The 7,483-nt window shown below is 30.0% G+C and overlaps 1 pseudogene; it reads right to left on the reverse strand.

The window, feature by feature from the left end:
* Positions 1–595: 595 nt before the first annotated feature.
* Positions 596–7,118, reverse strand: LOC113380409 (annotated as a pseudogene).
* Between the last annotated feature and the right edge of the window lie 365 nt (positions 7,119–7,483).

A 7,483-nucleotide genomic window follows, 5' to 3' on the forward strand; every position in this document is an offset into this window, starting at 1 on the left:
TAATACTTTTAATAAAAGTTGGCAGGAGTTGGCTAAAATAAAAAATCACACATATTCAAAAATCGCACCCCAAATAAAAGTTTGTTTCATTTACGTTGCTTTGTTAAAAGAAAATAGTATCAAAAAATATCCCAAGTAACACTTTTCGTAAACTTTAGCGTTTTACCATTGATCGCTTTTACCATTGTAATGACCAAATATATAGAGAAAATCTTACAAAACTAAAATTTAAAGTGATGTGGAAGTATAATTTGGGCCATATTAAAATCATTTCCTATTTGTGGCAAAAGCAACCCCATTTTCAAAGATTTTCGAGAATACCTTGTATTATCAGAGAATATGCCTACATTAAAATTGAAAACATAATTTTTGATTTATGCAATTCAATCCAATATAAAAGAGCAACTGCTTTCAACTACAGAAATTATACATTTAGAACACATATTCCCGTTATTCAAAATTCCCAGTGTAAAAATAAATTAGACTAAAATATTTAAATTAGACTATGGTTTCAATATCACCGTCTTTGACGCGTTCACAACCTCTAACCAACAACGGCGTCTTGGCGCAGTCTTCCAAAAATGGATTTACCATTTCAGCTTTTACCATTACGTTTAATTCCATTATCCTTCACCTTTTTCAAACCATTTGATTCTATATTATATGCAATTCTGCTATTATCCATTAAATTTAATTGTAGCGTAGCCAAACCCATTGTCTTTTGCACCAGCTGTTCAATACAAGGACAAGAAGTCGTTGCAGAAATATGGGATTCATTTATCCCCTCTGTATTATTCTCTAATGAATTTGTTCTGGAATTTGATAATTTGCAATAAGTACTATTTTCTGTGTTGTGATGATGTTGCGAAAGATATAAGGTGTCGCTGCTGGCAAAACGTAATCTCTTTGGCGTTTCCAAACTGCTGCTACGTGGAATGATACTTGTTGTTTTGGAAGTTTTGAGAGAGCTTTTTGGTCCTATTAAGTTTTCTGGTACTAAAAAGATTAAAAAAAACAATCAATTAAGGAAAATTATAAAGGAAATTCAGGTTATCGCAAACATTTATCAAATTTTAAGTTTGGTGGATGGTATATTTATGTTTACCAAGTAGTTCCTTGGGTGGAGCTAAACTGCCTCGTCTATTTTCGCGTTCCAGGGAGCGTTTGACGCGAGTTTGTTCATCTTCCCCAATTAAGAAGTACGTCAGTTGTTGCCCTTTGCCCTTCATGGTGACATAACCACGTTCTTCCATGATGTAACCACCTAATTCATCTAATAAATGCTTTGTGGCCTCGCTGCAATGAATCTTGAGAGCTACAAAATTAACAAACAAAAATTATTTAATTTTTTGGCATTTATCTAGAATTAAGTTTAAACAACTCAATATATCAGCGTATTAACTAATTTTTATCATTTTATCAATAAATTAATCATACTCTTCAACATTGTTTTTTCAAGCCTACAATAAAGCTATGGTTTCGATAGGGATAGAGTCACAATATGCGATCGGGGTATCATGTTTCAACTCAAGGTTTTAATTTCATATCCTTCAATATTTTCAATTTTTGACGTTTTAATAAGTTAGATAACATTTCGTTGAATTTGGAACCAATTTGTTCTTAAATAATTAATACTTCTACTTACGTAGACCCGTTGATTCCATCCTGGACGCAGTATTACCGTATCCCCAAATAGGCAATATCGCGGCATTTTCAATCCTACTACACCTGCGCACACCGGACGGACCTATAATTTCATAAAATTGTTTTAAAAAACAAGAAATTATTCAATATTTTCACATCCATTTCTTAATAAAAACCTGTGTGAATTCCTATACGCAAGTTTAGGCTCTATCTTCTGGTCTGTGTCTAATGCGAAACTTGTCGATTGCTCTCAATAGATGGAGAGACATTGTAGCAATTTCGGCCGCATGCAGATTTTCATTTTTTATTGGCAGGCCGGATACAACCTTATAAAGTTTGATTATTTTAAAATTTTCAATAATAATGTGATATTTGAGACAATAATGTTGGACTTTTCTCACAAGTTATAAATAAGCAAATTAAAAAAATATATATACTTATGTATATAATGAACACAATTATTTATTTGTCATGTAATAATTTATATTACCATGTAAGCATCTCCAATTGTTTCCACTTTGTAAACATCATAATTGCCAATTATGGAATCGAAGCAAGTATACAAGTCGTTCAAAAATCTACAACCTGAAATATGATGAAATTTAATAAATGGAGAATATGTATGTTCTATTATATAAATTTGACCTAATTGCATTGCACTCTGTTTTTTAAAGATATAATGGAAATATGTAAATGCACTTTTTAGTTGCAATACTTGCTATTTTTTTACTGAACAGTAAACAACTTAATGATATAACGTCATCATGAAAATGGAAATGCCATTATTTTTCACTTATGCAATTTCCTAAAGTTCAAAACTTTTTATTATAGAAACTACTAATATCTAAAAATCTATAAACAAAAATAATGATATTTGGAAGAATTAATTCCATTTTAATTAAATAAGGATAAAAAAGAAAAAATTTAACTCCAAATTAGTATATAAATATAAATTAAATTATTTCTCTAAATGAACACTCTCACTTTCTAGGCCAATTATACGTCATTAATTCTATGATTGATAGTATAAAAATATGGAATCAATTTGTCACAAATTTCAAGCATATACGATGGACAAATTTATGTATATTTGTGAACAAATTTTGATGATAATTTTATCTTAAACACTAGACAACATAAAATCGATTTCTAGATATTATTACCTGTAGTGGTGTACTTTGTGCAGACATTTCTGGTGAAACCAACGATATCACTGAAATAAATGGAAACTTCATCAAAACTTTCTGCTTCGACTTTGTTGTTTCGTTTTAATTTGCTCAGCCACTGGTCGGGGAAGCATTTCGTATAGAAGCAATCTACAATATTGATCAGATTTTTGAAATTGAAAAACGCATTATAATGCAATGAAACAAAATATTGAAAATATTATACATATTTTTTAAATAAATCTATTCCCACCCAACTTTTCGCAAAAAGGTCCTTTCCTTTTTCATAATCAAAAACGCATCAATTTGTAAGCAATATCAATACTGGCTGAAAGCAATTTCCTTTCTGATCTTTTATCGCCCTAAATGGTGATAGTGATATTATCGCGCCGAGTCGGTAGGAAATACCAAAGAAACTTGTTAGGGCGACTTACAAGAGTTGTTGCTGGTAAATTGATAAGTGAAGTAAACTGATATGAATACAAATTTGTTTTCCGATTGATATCTGTATCGGAATAGATTACGTTATAGCAAATTTATTACAAACAATAACTCGATATTGATGTCTTTTTTACTGCTCTGTTAAACTATTCTAATTCCATGCTTAAGTATTATTTCTTTTATATTGTCAATGAGACAAACTATACCAACTATATATTTAATACTATAGATATTTATAAATGTCTAGCATTTATAAATGCTAAGTCCACAATTTTTAATATTCAGTGATAATGACCTAAAATAACATGTCGAAACAAGTATAAAAATAAAGATTCTCTTCTCTCATCTTTCTTTTTTCATCTAGTGTATGCCATCCAAAATTTCTATTTTCCAATCTTGAGCATAATTTTATTAATACGGCTAATTGAAAAAATACATGCATCGGTTGTAAGTTAACTTTATTTACCGTCCTCTAGTCATAGTATCCAACAAATAAGAAAATGATTTTAGTTATTTTTGTTTTTCATGTAATGCTTTAGAATATGGTCATTATACGCAAAATTTGCAATTTTATCCACTTTTGTGTTCACTATTACTGCAATATGAGGTCAAAAGCTCTAATATTATTTCAATGTAATTAATTGCAGGTGGCTATCCGATTATCCTCATCTCAAACTCTTATAATCTCTTGCGGCCATTAAATTAAATATTCTGAACTAAAACTCAGTTATTAAAGTTTAGTTCAAGATGATAAAAAAATAATAAATCTGTTTTCAAAGAAACTCACATATCGGGATAGTTTACCTGTTTTTTCTTCTCCTCTTGTAATTGATCAGTTCTTTCGTCGACTAATTGTTCTAAGTTATTCGCGTACTTCTCCATCATTGCCATCATGTTGTCAAATATATTAGGTCTCCTAATTTATAATAAACAATAATTTATATAATATATAATAGTACCTACTGCAGTTATTAGATAAGTTATTCAATACTAACATTCCTTTCCTAAGTGGTCTCAGTTTGGTCCTTATTGTTTTAAAATCTGGTCTTAATTCCGGATTTTCATTCCAACATTCCATCAAACATTCACGCACGCAGTCGAAGCTATTTTCTAATGGTTCTAGTGGTGGCCTATAACGAATAATGAACTAGTTGGTTTGGTATTTAGCCTTGATGCAAATTACATGAACTTCCCGATATGTGTAAATAATCGACTTGATAAAAAAAATGTGTAAATAATATACTTCATCAATCCTACTTTAAAAAAAACGATAATAATTTTAGCAAAGTTTGACGAATTTTTAAAATTAAACTACTTGTAAGGCCGTAATATTACAGTAAGTTCTATAACACCATGATGTATATCGCCAAAAAAAGTTCCATGAAAAACGGCTTAATTTTTTTTTCAACAGTTAATTACAAGAAAACGGCTCGGTAGATTTTTACCTAAAATTAATCAGCATCATTACCAACTAATATCTTTCGAACAGTTTTTGATTTTTAAAATCGGTTCGGTAGGATGAGCTTAAATGTGGACGAAAATTTAACACTTTTTTTCAACAGTTAATTACAAGAAAACGGCTCGGTAGATTTTCACCTAAAATTAATCAGCATCATTCCCAACTAATATCTTTTGAACAGTTTTTGATTTTTTTTAAATCGGTTCGGTAGGATGAGCTTATATGTGGACGAAAAGTTCAATACTTTTTTTTCAAACTACGAAGAAACGGCTTGGCAGATCGTTGCACAAAACTGACAAAACGATAGTCCTCACCGAAATACATCAAATGGCTTTTTAAATTTCTAAAATCGGTCAGGCGTTTTTGAGAAAACGTCGATCAAAAGTCTAATTTTGACAAATGCAAAAAGACCATACTGATTTTTGCAAACTTCGACGAGTTTTTTAAAGCTGAACCAGTTGTCGTAGGGCCGTAATATTTAGTATGACCTAGAAAACTATGGTATCTTTCGTCAAAAAAATAATCATAAAAATCGTCAAAATTTTTTTTAAAACTTTATTACAAGAAAACGGCCCGGCCGATCTTACCAAAAACTAATCAGCACGATTCCCAACCAATATCTATCGAACGGTTTTTGAATTTTCAGAATCGATGCAGAATTGCGGGCTAAAACGTGGACAAAAATTTTTCACTTTTCTGCAATTTACAAAGAAACGGCCCGGCCGATCGCCGCACAAAACTTAGAGACAATAGTCCTCATAGAGATACATCAAATGGCTTTTAAATTTTTTGAAATCGGTCCAACCGTTTTGGAGAGAAAACGTCGATTTACGCCAAAAAATCTGTTCACACACACACACACACCACACACATACACACCCACATACACACACACACACACACACACACACACACATACTTTTTCCCAATTTGGTCTCATTCGATTCAGAATGGCTCGAACGCGTCGAGAAAACATAAAATTAGCGATTCGGATTTTTTGATGAAAACATAAACTTCTCCTTCGGGAAGTTAATAATATGAATCATTTTAATGAAATCTTATAGCAGATTTGAAAACATATTTTAATCTCTTTTATTATAAAATTTCTTACTAAAAATTATATAAATTTCATTATATAATATTTTAATGCGAGAAGAAAAAATACTGGTAACCGAAAGCCGAAGCACTGGATAAGGAAATATGGAAGCAAAAGCTTGCAAAGAAAAATGCGTAAAACTATATAAAAAGTGTTTATTGGTGATGAAATGGTAATGGAAATTATAAATAAGGAAAGAAAAGAGAATTGTTGATTTGTGGTGGTTCTCACACCATGGACCTGCTTTCTGGCAGACTAACATTTATTATTATTATTATTATTCAATGTTTATTTTTGCTTAAATCAATTTAAATATTAAATTAATATTCATCAATGAAATAAATTGTATAATTATATAAGAAAATTGTTTTACATTAAAAAAATCTAACTTATTTTCTGCATGAATTGTGAATGCTATGTATTGAATATTTATATACATCAAAGGTGAAAGTCAAATGATTCCTTACCTATAGGGTTCACCATTTTGCGAAGAATTTATCAAACGATAAATCGGCTCATCAAAAGACATGTTGTTTTCTCCATATGGTCCTTTTCTCGTGTGTATCTCATATAAGATCAGGCCGCCGAAGGAATACACATCCCCTTTCTGACTACCAAATAGAAGGTTTGTCGTAACACTCTGAAATTTCCGGCTCTTAATAACTCGGGGGCGCGGGTATATTAGTCCTGAAACTGTTTAGGAATGTTAAATTATATAACTTTTAGGGTTATTGAAAATGAGAAATGGTTAACTTTTCATTCGGTAAGATCAATACTCTTTGGTTACTTATTATTAGGAAAGTATACTTCTGCTTTGAATCCACCAGATTTCCTAATTTTACTTGTTTTAGACAAGCAACTTAAAACATTTTATTGCGAGTAATTTTATAATACAAAAAGTTGTAGATGTTACACGAGCTTTCTTCTAATTGTAATAGATCCTAATAAATGTTTTTTACATCCATATTATTGGTTTAGAATTTGCTCTTTATATTACCTTTATGTTTTCCGTCATATTTTACATGTTCTGCTTCCACATCTTGGCCAGCTTTGAATAGATGCAAGCCAAAGTCAGAAAGTTTAAGAACCCATCGAGAGTCCACCAAACAGTTCGAGCAACACAAGTTGCCATGAAACGTAATAAAGGAGATTCGTGTAAATATATCATTCCCTATAATTAATTGATAATTAAACACATAATTTAAATAATCATCTATCTCGATACTTTCAATCGACTTACCCTAATGATGTCACCAACCAATGATGCTATGAACATATTATCTAATTTTACGTCTTCGTTTTCAAGTATATCCTGAAACAGCGTTTGAATTTATTCTCAATTATACTATTATTAATATTTCATAATATTAATAATTTATATTAATATTTGAAAATACAATATGTTTAATATCGAAATTTTTACACAAATCAAATCTTCAAAATTCTGATAATGTTTTTCTAAAAATAGTAAAATATTAACTTTACTATCAAAGTATATTTTATGGTACTATAACATTTTAATCATCAAAACTTATGAAAATCTAAGTTCTATCAAATCAGGGATATTCTGACTCCTATTTGATTAATTCAAAGTCAAATTATATTGTGAAAAATATATTCTACAAAGTATAATTCAATATTGCTCAAAAAACTTTTTATTTAAATATAACAATGAAA

The sequence above is a fragment of the Ctenocephalides felis genome, unplaced genomic scaffold (genome assembly GCF_003426905.1).
Source record: "Ctenocephalides felis isolate EL2017-DRISC unplaced genomic scaffold, ASM342690v1 CF-g0.4_SCAFFOLD_02109, whole genome shotgun sequence".
NCBI lineage: Eukaryota > Metazoa > Arthropoda > Insecta > Siphonaptera > Pulicidae > Ctenocephalides > Ctenocephalides felis.